A 14,583-nucleotide genomic window follows, 5' to 3' on the forward strand; every position below is an offset into this window, starting at 1 on the left:
CTCTCTCGGGTGTGCCAGTTTTTGGGGTAACTTTCTTTTCTGAAAGCCATTGACTTTATTTTGACAGCTGCGTTTCCAGTAAAAGCACTTGAGTGAAGGCAATTTAGAAAAAGAGAACTGGAGCCAAGTAAGAGTTTGGCTAACTCAATTTTATGATAGGAAATGCTTCCAGGCCAAAAAACCTCAAAAAGTGTTCAAAGGTTTTCAAAGACTGGATCCAACTAGTTCAGTTTATTAACCTTGGCCCCTATCCGAGCCAGGGTCATGCTCAGAGGATGTGGCAAATGCAGAATCTGATTATTTTTTAAATGTGGTCTCTTAGAGGGTATGTATTAACATGACTGGCAGCTGAACTCTTCATTGGTGCTCCAATTTAGACTCTAGCTCAGGGCTTTGCACATCCCAAAGCCTGTTGGGCCAGGACTGACATGTTTCCTGAGATGTGGGACTTTCAGGACTAAAACTGGGACAATCTTGGGCAAATGAGGACACCCCCCCCCCATCCAGAGGATCTTTTCCTTTGCTCAGAGTTCATGCTATAAAGCATTGACAGTTTCTTAGACCTGAAACTAATATAATATTGTATGTCAATCATACTTCGGGAAAAAAAGACGTTTGGACATTTTTTGGTTGTCCCTTAAAAGACAAAACCAAAACCAAAACCTCTCCCCCCCCTCAACTGTAGAGGTGCCGTGCTCTCTTAGTTTTCTTTCTATTTCTCTAATTGTTCTTAGTCATCCCCTTTGGCTGCATTCTCTTCCACCTCCTACCTCTCAGCTCTGAATTGCACCTCAAGGTCCAGCCCTTGGGCTTCTGTTCTATTTTCTGCCATCTCGGTGGACTCATCTTAATGTGGAAGATTTCCACATTTAGATCTTGAGCTCATATTCTCACCTGAGATCCAACCCTCCAGCTCCAACAATTTCACCAACATTTTCCACTGGGACATCCTTGATCATCCCATCCCTGAGTCATTGTCTTCCAGCCTGATCCAACTCCCACTCACTCACCAAGTATTGTCTTCCATTAGAGGCAATACTATCTTTCCAAGCCTCCAGTCTCAAAATCCTAGAGATGCTCATCCTAAATTAGCACACAGGTGCTATATTATTTGTCCACAGCAGCTACCAAACTGCTGGGCATATTGGAAGGGCTTAGGATATGCTTGATGAATCAAATCAGATCTTGGGGAAGGAGTCCAAGAAGGAGGACATGTAAGCATCCTATCAGAGGCTCAAGATATCCAAGTAAGTACTCAGAGTTTGTAAGGAGAAGCAAAGTGAAGGTCTGGCTGACCTTTTGCAGACACAGTTAATTTAAATCTTCATTGACACAACCTCAACCATAGTGTCATGAGCATGCTATGAAGGTGCACACATGAGTTGCGTCTTTGCACATTGTCAGCTTTATTCAGTCATAAAGCAAGGTTAACATAATTATAAAACAAGTTCGAGATTCCAAACTCAATGACATTTTGACACGTGATTAACTTGGCTTCTCATAGACACACAAAGCAGGACACAAGTCACACAACAAACAAGATAAAGCAGGGGATAGGAAGTTAATGAACCAAGCACGAAGTCCGTCTGCGGTACATGATTGAGATGAGGCCTCAGTCTGATCCGGGTCAATTCTTGGCACTTACTTGGAACTTACTGCTTATGTTCAAGCAGTGGAGGCTCTCAGGTCTGATCAGAGATCAACTGGGCAGAGCCTTCGGCGGCAGCTGCCTTTTTCAATTGGTCAGACATAGAGGGGTCAGTGTCCAAAGAGTTTGACAGTTTGCTGCAAAAATCCTCCCTTCGTAAAGGGGTTTAATCAGCTTTGGGCCCCTGCAGACTTCCTCTGCTTCTCCTGGTATGAGGTCTGAGTGTGTCGTTAGCTGATACTGGTGTCAGTGATAGACTGGTAGCTACACTCCCTTTAACTGCTTGCGTCATTGCTTGTTGCAGGCCCCTGCTTGACATAATGACTCCATCTTGCTCTCTACACATAGATATTTGACCACCCATTAGTTAAATTAACTCAGGTGGTGTTAAGTTTCTAGCTCATTTTGTATTGTGTTGCTACATTTTCAGGCATAGTCAAAGGCATTTCCAAGGTTCCAGACAATTATAAGAGTTAACATGACAGATACGGATTTTATTCTTTTGCTTTATTTACTAAGTTCCTGACAAAAGAGCTTGTCTTTAATTACCAAATGCTCAGAATCAGAGCAAAACTGGGGGCCAGAATCTAGGTCTTTTTCCTTCTGTCCTCAACACTTTCCTACATTCTTAGAAGACAATCACTTTAAAAATGCTTTTGATGAAAAACAACAACAACAACAAACTTTTGATGAACATAGGGGAAGGGAAGGAAAAATAAAATAAAATGAAAATTGAGAGGGAGGCAAACCATAAGAGACACTGAACTCTAGGTAACAAACTGAGGATTGCTGGAGGGTAGGTGGGTGGGGCGTTGGGGCAACTGGGTGATGGGCATTAAGGAGTTTTTTTTTTAATTTTTTAATTTATTTATGATAGTCACAGAGAGAGAGAGAGAGAGAGGCAGAGACAGACAGGCTCCGTGCACCAGGAGCCCGACTCGGAATTCGATTCCGGGTCTCCAGGATCGCGCCCTGGGCCAAAGGCAGGCGCTAAACCGCTGCACCACCCAGGGATCCCAAGGAGGGAACTTGAAGTAATGAGCTCTGGATGTTGTTTGCAACAGATGAATCACTGAATTCTACCAATGAAACTAATAGTAAGTATATGTTAATTAAATTGAATTTAAATTAAAAAAAATTTTAAATAAAAATACTTTTGAAATAGAGCTATATAGCATGTTTGGATGGGGGCCAGCAGCTTGGAAACATTGCTGCTTAGGGAAATCCTCCCCCCAGGAGGTCTTCCTTTTCAGATATTCCCAAATCTGGGGATTTCCAACAACCCCTTTTCTTTGTATTTATAAAGCACAAAACACACCTTAGACCTGAGTTTCTCAACCTCAGGCACTATGACATTTGTGGCTGGTTGGTTCTTTAAGGCGGGGGGGGGGGGACGACGACGACACACATGTGTGCTGTCCTGTGCATTCTGGGGTGTGTAGCAGCATCCCAGGCTTCTACCCATGGATGCCAGCAGTACACAAACACACTCTCCACTTGTAACAACCAAAAATGTCAGATGTTGCCAAAATGTCTCCTGGGGGATAAATTGCCCATGGTTATTTCTTTTACTCAGAAACAATAATGGAGCCTGTTTACCTGTACTCCTGAAATGTCTCTTTGTTATTTGAATCTCTTTGGCCAAGCCCCAGACAGTTGCATTCCCAGGGTTGAGAGGAGAGAATTATCTCCAGGCATGGACCCAAGGCTGGACCTGACAGGCCCATCAATCAAGGAGGCTCTAATTGGACCCATTACCTTATCTGAGAGCAAATTCTCCCTTTAAAGATCCCCCCTCACCCTCGTGCCTTTGCATAATTTGCCTTTCCTTAGGGGGATGGGATGGAGCTGGGTGCTGGAGAAGGAAGGTCAGCTGGGATCTAAGGTGCCTGCAGAATGGGTGGCCTGAGTCAGCGGAGCTGTTCTGGGCCTGGGGATTTCCAGGGGGAACTGAGTGGATAGAATTCCCCTGGGATGATGGTCTAGACAGGGCTCACTCTTCCCTCTGCTCATCAGGGGCTTCTGCTTCCCCTTTAGGAAGAGGAAACACCCTGGCTGCTTATTTTGGGGCTGAGGATCTATTGTGAATAAGCCCAGGACGGGCAGCGGGACAAGCTTTCTGCACGTGTGGCATTTCAGGAAACAGGCTGAACTGGCTGCAGCCCTTGCCAGAGGGCTCCCTGAGGGCGCCTAGATGGACGAGGAACATGAAGAACAATGCCTGAGATCAAATGCAGTAAATAAGAAACTGTAATTTAAAAGCAGTTTAGAGTTCTTGCTAACTTTCCCAATCTCAAAAAAACAATCTGCTTGTTAAAAAAAAAAAAAAAAAAATAGAATCCCACAACCATTGACAGCCATTTATTGAAATACTTTCCATGTGCAAAGAGCTAGGTTCACATACATACTATTACATAATTTTTTTTTAAAAAAAAGATTTTATTTATTTATTTGAGAGAAAGAGAGCACAAATAGGGGGAGCAGCAGACAGAGGGAGAGGAGAAGCAGGCTCCCTGCCGAGCAGGGAGCCTGACCATGTGGGGTTCAATCCCAGGATCCTGGGATCATGACCTGAGCCGAAGAGAGACACTTAACTGACTGAACCACCCAGGCGCCCCTATTATGTAATTTTTTCCTACTTAAAAACGTCTACTAAGCACTATTTCATGTTAACAATTATATATGCCCTATCACCTTTTTAAAAGCAATCTCTACCCCCAATGTTGGGCTTGATCATGAGTTGCATGCTCAATTGACTATATGCTCTATCACTTTGAAGGGCTAAGAAGTTTTTCTATGGTACAAATATGTCATAATTATTTTAACTAAAATCTTTACCCAAACATTTTAGTTGTTCACATTTTTGCCATTATAAAGGATGCCTGCAAAAACGTATTTATACAGAAATTCTGCTTCTCTCAACTGTGTTCTCTAAAACATTTCATTCATTTTCTTTTTTCTTTTTTCCACCTTCCTTCCCTCTTTCCTGCATCTTTCTCCACCCAAACAAATGTTGACAGCTGGCATATATTTTCATACACCTTTCTCTGTGCCCAAGCAATGATGCCCAGCCCAGGGACACATATGGGGCTGATTTATTTGTTTGGCCACTTATATATGAGTAATGAAAGGCTGCCCCATGTTCTTAGTGATTTGGTTTTCTCTCTTGGTGGGAACCTTCTATGTCTAGCAGGCTCTTTTCTAGATGTGAGCATCCATGGTGTCAGAAAATCTGAGAACTCTTTCTTTTGGGACCTTGCATTACTACTTGGAGGCCGTGGGGAGAAGCTGGCATCCCCTCAGACTTTTAGTTTCCCCACCTATGGAATGATGGCATGCTACTGCCCCATAGGAGTACTCTGAGCAAAACTCTCAAGTCTATTTTATATATATGTAATAAATCTGTACTTGTTCTATGGTATCCAAGAAACATAGGGTCCTTTATTTGCTATTTTCCAAATACTTCTTTTTTTTAATTTTTTAATTTTTTTATTTTCCAAATACTTCTAATACTTTCCTGCCTCTGTGCCTTTGCTTTTGCCATTCACCTTGCCTGGAATACCCTTTCACCTGCTCCACTTATCCAAGCTCTACCTACTTCTTAAGGCTGATTCCAATCCCATTTCTTTTTTTTTTTTTAATTTTTATTTATTTATGATAGTCACACACAGAGAGAGAGAGAGAGAGAGAGAGGCAGAGGGAGAAGCTGGCTCCATGCACCAGGAGCCCGACGTGGGATTCCATCCCGGGTCTCCAGGATCGTGCCCTGGGCCAAAGGCAGGCGCCAAACTGCTGCGCCACCCAGGGATCCCTCCAATCCCATTTCTTGTGTGTAACCACCTCTGACACCTCCAGGTGGAAGTCATCTCGTCCTCCTCAGGACCCTTGATTTTCTGCATTATTCCTTCATTTCCTTGCAATATTCAGGCTTTAAGTTTTTAAAATCTGAACTTGAAAAGCTTCTGAGGCTAGGAACCATACCTCCTATGTCTTGTGTTACCAGAGGGTTTAGCAATATTACCCATAATGCACTCGAATAGCTGTCAAATCTAAGAATGAATGAAATGAATAAGTGAGTGTATGAACACCCCCTACTCTTAACTCTCACACAAACATTGCCCATGGAGGAATCTCTGGGTGGCTCAGGGGTTTAGCACCTGCCTTTGGCCCAGGGCATGATCCTGGAGACCCAGGATCAAGTCCCATGTCAGGCTCCCTGCATGGAGCCTGCTTCTGCCTCTGCCTGTGTCTCTGCCTCTCTCTTTCACGAATAAATAAATAAAATCTTAAAAAAAAAAATTGCCCATGGAGAAAGGAGAGAAAATGAGTGAAAATATCAGTGAGGGTGACAAAACATGAGAGACACCTAACTCTGGGAAATGAACAAGGGGTAGTGGAATGGGTGGTGGGCGGGGAGTTGGGACTGGGTGACAAGCACTGAGGGGGACACTTGGCAGGATGAGCACTGGGTGTTATGCTATATGTTGGCAAATTGAACTCCAATAAAAAAATTAAAAAACAAAACAAAACAAAAAAAACATTGCCCATGGAGATGGTTTCAGGAACAGATTAGAATCCAGGAAGATTCTGAGCATTTTGAAAGAAAGATATTCTAGAGGGTCTTTTTTTTTTTTTTAAGATTTTATTTATTTATTCATGAGAGACACAGAGAGAGGCAGAGACACAGGCAGAGGGAGAAGCAGGCTCCATGCAGGGAGTCAGATGTGGGACTCGATCCCGGGACTCTTGGATCACACCTTGAGCCAAAGGCGGATGCTAACCGCTGAGCCACCCAGGGATCCCTAGAGGGTCTTGAACTATAATATTTTGCCCTCATTGGAAAAGCACTGCATTGTGTAAAATACAAAAAAGCACAAAGATAAAAATGAAGATCACTCATAGGTTAGCCACCCAGAGAAAATTCACCATTAACATTTTAGTGTTTATTTATTTTTTTAGTCTTTCTGTATATATATGAACTTATAAAATATGACATATACATGTATATATGCATGGGTGTATACATGAATGTACACACACATACACACACAGCCCTTTAAAAATTGAAGCAAGGGGAAGATGAGAGGAACTCCAGGATGCCATGGCCCCTGTTCCTGTGTTCTCACCTAAGGGCAAGTGGAGGCAAATCCCTTGGGGTCTTTGTACCCAAGGAGTCATTGAGGCAGGAAAGGAACCCTGTGGCTGAGAGTACAGGTCCCTGGAGGTCATGCATCCCGGGGTCCCACATGGGACAGAGAAGCAGTGTCTCCCTCTTTTACCATTCCCTCTTATTCTTATCCCTTTTGGGGGAAGTCCAATTACCCCAGGAGTTTTGGTTCTCACTCATCCTAGAAAGCCTTAGCCCTATGGCTACAATTTCCCTATTGTCCCAGTCTCTTCCTATTGGACACACCAAAAGTACAAGAATTACCCAACAAATGAGTGGGTGGATGGGTTCTCCCTGGGAATTTTGACACTCCCAGAGGAGGGAGGAAACCCACCCACTTCCCAGGATGGATCCTCTGCCAGACAGTGGCTAACTCATTGAAGGGTGTTTTCAGGGTGGGGCAATGGGTAAGAACTCTCATTCATTGTGTTGACTCTCTGCCAGACACTGCTGGCCCTTTAGTACCTTCTCATGTAACTTTCAAAGAACCCCTCAAGATGGTATCACCATGCCCATTTGACAAATGAGGAAACTGAGGTGGGTGTAGAAGCCTCTAAAATAAAACTGTGTGAGCAGAGCCGGCTCCATCTGTATGGCCACACTACTGTTCATTTGCTGGCACTTCCTGATCACCACCTCCCCAGCCATCGATGCCTCCCTCATTCTGTAAGAGTGACCTTTCTCCTCCCAGGAATTGTCCTTAATTCTTTTTGCCTCAACTCCACATTTGGTCCCTCAGCAAGAGGTATGCACACTGGCTTCAAAAAGTCTGAGGCTTCCACACCTCTCCATCCCCACTGCTCCCACTCTGGTCTCAAACTACCCTTTTCCCCTAAACTATTGCAATTGCCTTGCTGACCTTAGAGTTTATCTTCCACACCATAATCAAAATGATATTTTGAACAGATCACAAAGCATTCCCCTGCTTAAAAGCTCCTAAAGGATTCCCAACAAACCTTCAACAAAACCCAAACTTCTTGCCTTGGCTTATAAAGCCCTACAGGATGTGGGCAACTTGCTCCTCAGACCTCAGTTCCAGCCACTTCCCCTGGCCTTGTCACTCTACCACATGTCTCTCTGTTCCCCCAGCAGTCAAGCCGGCTCCACCTCCAGGACACTGAAGTTGCTATTCTTTACTTCTGGCATGCTTTCTCCCCTGGGCTCCCCATGTTACTTCCTTCTTGCCATTCAGGACTCTGTTAAAGGACACGTCCCTGGAGAGGCTCTCCCTAACCACTGATTCTAAGTAGCCACTCCATCACTTGCTACCAAGTTGTCCTGTGTTAATGATCTGCATAGCACTTACCACTATGAGGAGCTTTTATTTTATTTTTTTATAAAGATTTTATTTATTTATTCATGAGAGACACAGAGAGAGGCAGAGACATAGGCAGAGGGAGAAGCAGGCTGCTCACAGGGAGCCTGATGTGGGACTCAATCCCCAGACTGGGATCACGCCTGGAGCCAAAGGCAGATGCTCAACCGCTGAGCCACCCAGGTGTCCCCTATGAGGTGCTTTTAGAATGTCATCATTCATTCATTCATTCATTCACTCATTCTCTGTGCCCTCCCACTTGAATCTATCCCCAATGCCAACAGTGCCTGGCATATAGTGGCTGCTCAAGAAGTCTTTGTTGAATAAATTTGCAAAATGAGTGAATGAATGACATTTTTTTAAATTGATTAATTCACTGTGGATTTATCATCTGTTAGGGGCCAGATGCTGAGCTGGGGGCTATGAGAAGAGCAAAGATGAACAAGACACATCAACCCTCAAGGAGTGTTTGACTTATGATGTCTGAGATGTACTTTAAAATAATCTGGAGAAAACAGAAGGGAGAATATCTCACACAAGGCTGAGCAAATGTTGATGACTATTAAGGCGTGATGGAAAAAGGGGGGGGGGGGGTTATTCTGTCATTCTCTTGGCTTTTGTGTATCTTTGAAAATGTCCAAAATAAAAAGTTTCATTAAAAAAACAAAGCTTATGCTCAAGATGGGGAGAGGTATACACAAATGACTGGTTTGCTGCAGGCTGCTGAGAATGCTATAAATGAAGGGGTTGTTAATGAATCGGCATTTATTATGCAGACTGAGCATCTAGTGCGTGCCAAGTACTGTGCTAAGTACCAGGGTATAATGATAACCAGGACCCACCCAGGGCCTGCTTTCATCCAGCATACACAGTCTAGCCTGTAGACATAGGCACAGTAGCTGAAAACAAGGACAAACACCGGGTGCTGGGAGAGTGTGTTACAGACAGCACCCACTTGATCTGGGGTTCAGGAAAGAGAGCAAGGTGAAGGGCCACCCAAGCAGAGGGAACAGCTTGCACAATGGCTTAGGGGTGTGAAAGAGCATGACACATCCCAGGAACCAGAGAAGACTAGCATTCTAGGGCAGACAGAGCAAGGAGGAGAGTGGAAAGAGATAAGGTTAGACCAGTGAGCAGGGGACAGAATCTACAAGGACATGAAGGTCATGAACATTTGGGACTTTATTCCCCTACTACTGAGGGAAGATGTAGAAAGATTTCCTACATTGAAGTGGGTAACCAATGAACTAGGCTTTGAAGTCTAGGGGCATTTCAACAGGGTAGCATGTAGCCCCCAATGGTGTTTCTGGTGAAAGGTAACAGAGTGAACTCTGATCCAGAGGGAAAGAGTTCAAGGTACTGAGGAAATAGTGGGTGGCTGGCATGGGAGGGGCACATGGTATGTACAGAGGTATAGTGGGCAATAAGTCTAGATAGGAAGATCAGAGAGACAGGTGCCAGACAGTATACTAAGGAGTTTGGACTTTATTCCTCAGACAATGGGGAGCCACTGAAGATTTTCTGATTATTGGACAGATGTGATCAGAGCTGCCCTTAGCAAGGATGGTTTTAATGGGGAAAGCAAGTAGGAGATTATTATCTATGTGAGAGGCAAGATGAGTCTCATTTTAACACTCAGCGATATATTGAGCACATACTATATGCCAGGCATTGAACTGAAAGCAGAGAATGCAAAGAGGAAAAAGGGACTGCCATCCTGCCCTAGAGAGCTCATAGATGCCTAAAATGACAATAAGAATCCAATGTGATATGACAGTAACATGACCAGGATGTTACGGAAACCCTTAAGAACGGGGGCTTCTGGACCTGCCAGAAGGGGGGTGGGGGTGGACAGTGGTCAGGAAAGGCTCTCAAAGTGACACGAAGCCTCCTTGAGCCTTTCTTGAGGGATGACTTACCAGAAAAGAATGGAGAGCAACATTTCATTTCAAGTGGCGCCAGCTTAGGTAGAAAAGTTTGGAAGTTTGAGAGCACAATGACCACAGGCTTGGTCTGAAGATGGGGAAGGCAGTGCTGCGACCTGAGCAGAGGCCAGGGAGATAAGTTGGAGCCAGAAGGAGGGCTTTGCATATCAAACTAGTTTGGTTCTCATTATTAAGGTAAAATAGGATAAATTATCCCAACCTCTTCTCTTTGTCTCAGCCCTAGGAGTAGACAATGGCCCCTACTGAGAGTTGCCACCTCCACGGTATTTTGGCTCTTTTTGTCTTTTCAGTGTCATGGTTGTTAACTTCAGACTTCCTAAACAATTGATCTGAAAAACTAATCTGAAATCTTAATGTAGCTCTCTGGCTGGATCCTGATTGACCTAGAGGGCTTGAGGAATTTTTAAGAGGCAATCTGTATTTTGAAAATGTCTCTCTAGGAACAATTATATATATATATATATATATATATATATATATATATATATATTTTTTTTTTTTTTTTTTTTTAAGTACTCTCTATACCCAACATAGGGCTCGAACTCACGACCCCATGATTAAGAGTCACGCGCTCTACTGACTGAGCCAGCCCCATACAGGTTGGAACAATTACAGAGTATGAAGCTGGGAGGCAAAGAGCCTGTTCAGGGAGTGGTTGCAGGACTCGCAGGCGGAACAAGGGGAAGTGGGGAGCCCGTAGGACAATAGCCTGGGTGCCAGCTGCAGAGTGGAGATAGAAAGGAGAGCATCCAGTCAAGAGAGACTAGGGAAATAGGATTGACAGAAGTTGGGAACCATAATTGGAGGTTTGCTTAGGCTTCTGGGTTTGCACAGAGTGTCATTTGCTGGGGCCCCAAATATAGAAGAATTAAGGGAGTGTTGAGAGGATTGAGTCTGAGGGGCTGGAGAACCCTGTGGAAATGTGCCAGGGGCAGCTGTATATACATATCTGTGGTCAGAAAGGGAGTGTGAATGGGGCCGTGGATTAGATCGGGAAATGTGGTGGTGATGGCCCCTGGGTGAGATCACCCAGGGAACATGTGGAGGAGGATGAGAGGAGGGCTGAGGGTGGAACCCCAATTGCAACACTTAGATGTGCTGAGGAAGAGGAACTGCAGAGAATCCTGAAGAGAAGCCTGGGAACCACAAACATGGTGGAGGGAGGACCAAGCAGAGTATTCATACTCTGGGCACTCAGGATTTTTCAAGGGGGTGTGTATTACAGGTACATGCATACATATACATTTTTAAAGTAATTCCTTCCCCAGGGCGCCTGGGTAGCTCAGTCAGTTAAGCGTCTGCCTTCAACTCAGATCATGATATCACCGTCCTAGGATCGAACCTCCCGTTGAGCCCTGAATTGGGCTTCCAGCTCAGCAGAGAACCTGCTTCTCTCTCTCTCCCTCTGCTCCTCCCCCCAGCTCATGCTCCCTCTTTCAAATAAATGAAAATCTCAAAAAAAAAAAAAAAAAAAGAAAATCTCCAAAGTAGTTCCTTCCCATAAGTTTGGAGTATTAAGCAGAAACTTTTTCACATCAATCCTGGTGCCACCATGCGACCTGGCCCAACCCTTCATCCTTGTCCAAGTGCAGCAGGAGAAGCCACCTGGCAGGAAGGAGCCAGGTGGAACAGAGAACAGCAGGGTATTGCCGTCAATAACTGGTGATAAGGCCAGATGTGTAGCAATATCAAATAATCAAGAACTGGCGTCATCCTGGGTAGTAAGTAGTGGTCAACTGTCTTTAGCCAGGAGACAAGGAAGGGGTGGAGCAGTGTCCCAGACACCTGGGAGGGGTAGTGGGAGGGAGCACATATTTATGGAATGGGCCAGGCCCTGTGCTAGGCTCTTTGCATGTTATCACAATTAATCTTCCCAAGGCCCTGCCTCTTTCAAAGATAAGGAAGCTGAGGCTCTGAGAGGCTGAATAATGGGCCCAAGGTCACATAATAACAGAGTGACCCGAGATCTGAACCCAGAAAGCAAAAGCCTGTGCTGTCTCAAATGAGCCCTTGGTCTCCAACTAAATCTATTTCCCTGGTGACCATGTTCTTTAACTTTTGGGCACTGATACAAACTTCCCGTTGAGGCTTGAGCCAAGTGATGGCTCAGTGCCCAATCAACGGCCTGAGTTGGGTATTCTCTATTCTCTGTGAGTGGTTTTCTGCTGGTACTTGCTTCCAAACCAGACTTCCTGTTTCATCATTCACACCTATTGTCTCACTCCTGGGTTTCTTGCCCAATGCCTTCCTTGCCACTCCCAGTGTGGGGGTGAGGTGACAGGGGAACAGCCTGTAATGAGGTGTCTGTCAGACCTGCTCACCTTCCAGAGACCCTAAGAACCAACAAACAACCACTAACTCTGGGGGCAGGCCAATTACCACCCAATGTCTGAGACCCTAGAAGACTCCCTTTGAGACTGATGACAGGCCAAATGATGATAATAGCTAAAGGGCATTGGGTGGCTTTCTGTATGCCAGGCTTGTGGCTGTGTGCCTTAAGCGCACTGTTTCATGTAATCCTTTCAACAATCCCGTGAGGTAAATGATTATTATGCCCATTTTGCATGCAAGAGAACCATTCAGAGAAAGGTGTGTAAGCATCAGGAATGTCTGAAATAAAGACGCAGAGTTTGCCTGCCATGCCACCCTCATTTCCCCTTCTGTCCCTGCCCCCAGAGTCCTTGGCTTGATTTCCCAATCCTGAGAAATCCTTCCTTCTTTTTCCTAAGGCCAAAGGAAAATTTTTTTTAAAGATTTTATTTATTTATTTATTTATTTATTTATTTATTTATTTATTTATTTATTTGAGAGAGAGAGCTCACATACACTTGTGCAAGAGTGTGAACAGGAGGGAGGGGTATAGGGAAAAGCAGACACCCTGCTGAGCAGGGAGCCCAATGATGTGGGGGACTCAATCCCAGGACCCTGGGATCATGACCTGATTTGAAGACAGACGCTTAACTGACTGAGCCACCCAGGCACCCGGAAATTATTTTTAAAAAATTGTTTCATTTTTGGGAAGATTTTATTTATTTGTTTGTTTATTTATTTATTTATTTATTTATTTATTTAAGAAAGAGGGAGAGAGAGTGTGTGTGTGCACACACGAGCAGGGGGAAGGACAGAGGGAGAGGGAGAGATTCTCAAGTAGATTCCACACTGAGTGTGGAGCCCTGTGTGGGGCTTAGTCCCATAACCCTGAGATCATGACCTGAGCCAAAACCAAGAGTCAGACATTTAACCAACTGAGCCACTCAGGCACCCTGGCCAAAGAAAATTCTGGCCAGGATTGTAAAATGGTGGCAAAGGAAATGTGTGCCTTGGGTGTGCCCAGAGTCCCAGTCAAGAGCTTTTCACTCCATAAATCTTTTTATACAGAGAGAAATTTAAAGCTCTGTCTCCAGTTATAGGTATTTTATGTTATCAATGGAGCCAATAAAGAAGGGGTGTATGGGCATGCATGTCTGTCTGTGTTTACGTGTGTTTAAGAGGTGGGATAGGAATCAGGCAAATCAACCTCATAGATCTGTCCCCTATTTCTATAGTCATATGTGCCTTCCATGACTGTATTTTCAAAATCAAAGTTAGGATGCACTGATGGGCCAGTATAAGTGTCTTTTTGTAACAATGAGATCAATAACATGCACATGAGATACAGAGGCTGTTTGTTGGCTAACAGGTCAGCAGAGATGCTTTGGTGTGCTTTTGGGGATGTCCTAGAGGCCCTTGGGAGAGACGTGATTTGGCTAAGAGTTGAGACCTGAGTATTTAAGTATAATCTTGCCAGCTGCTCACAGCCCACTAAGGATTGGCACCATTATATGTGATTTTAAAGATGCTGTTATGGAGGATCTGATATTCCCAGTACACTTGAGAGAAACATGATAGCCTAAAACTACAGGGGAGCTCTGAGACAACAGATTGTTTTAGGGGTTATTACGAGATGCATTACATTAATAATTGAATCTTTATATACTTACAAAATGTCATGGAGACTTGAGCCAGGCCTGCTCATGCATGAGGTCAAAAAGATTGCCTCTGCTTCAAAGATTCGGTGAGTGGAGATAAAAGTGATTGGTTTTGCATGATGGGAATTCCACAAACATGTATTGCTTCCTACCGCTACTACCTACTAGCTTCTAGATCCTGAGTGGGTGCCAGACCCAAAGAAGACTGAGACTAGGCTTATAGTGATAACAAAGATGACAGAAATGCAGGGAAGATCATGCTATAGTGTGAGGAGCGGTGATTCTAACAGTGGCGAGAGTGGAGTCCAGAGGGATGCCTTGGGTCGCTCAGTCAGTTGAGCATCTGCCTTCGACTCAGGTCACAATCTCAGGTTCCTGGGATTAAGCCCCACATTGGGCTCCCTGTTCAGCAAGGATTCTGCTTCTCCCTCTCCCTCTGTCCTTCTCCCCTGCTCCTGCTCTCTTTCTCTTGCTCATGCTCTGTCTCTCAAATAAATAAATAAAATCTTATATATTAAAAAAAGTGGAGTCCAGAGGAT

At 44.4% G+C, this 14,583-nt stretch overlaps 1 long non-coding RNA gene across 1 annotated transcript; it reads left to right on the forward strand.

Moving 5' to 3' along the window:
• The first annotated feature begins 2,546 nt into the window (after positions 1–2,546).
• On the forward strand, positions 2,547–8,708 carry LOC119873003. Its single transcript, XR_005362897.1, has 3 exons — positions 2,547–2,745; positions 3,686–3,884; positions 8,529–8,708. It is a non-coding gene; the product is annotated as an uncharacterized LOC119873003 (long non-coding RNA).
• The last annotated feature ends 5,875 nt before the right edge of the window (positions 8,709–14,583 follow it).

The sequence above is a fragment of the Canis lupus genome, chromosome 8 (genome assembly GCF_011100685.1).
Source record: "Canis lupus familiaris isolate Mischka breed German Shepherd chromosome 8, alternate assembly UU_Cfam_GSD_1.0, whole genome shotgun sequence".
Lineage (NCBI taxonomy): Eukaryota > Metazoa > Chordata > Mammalia > Carnivora > Canidae > Canis > Canis lupus.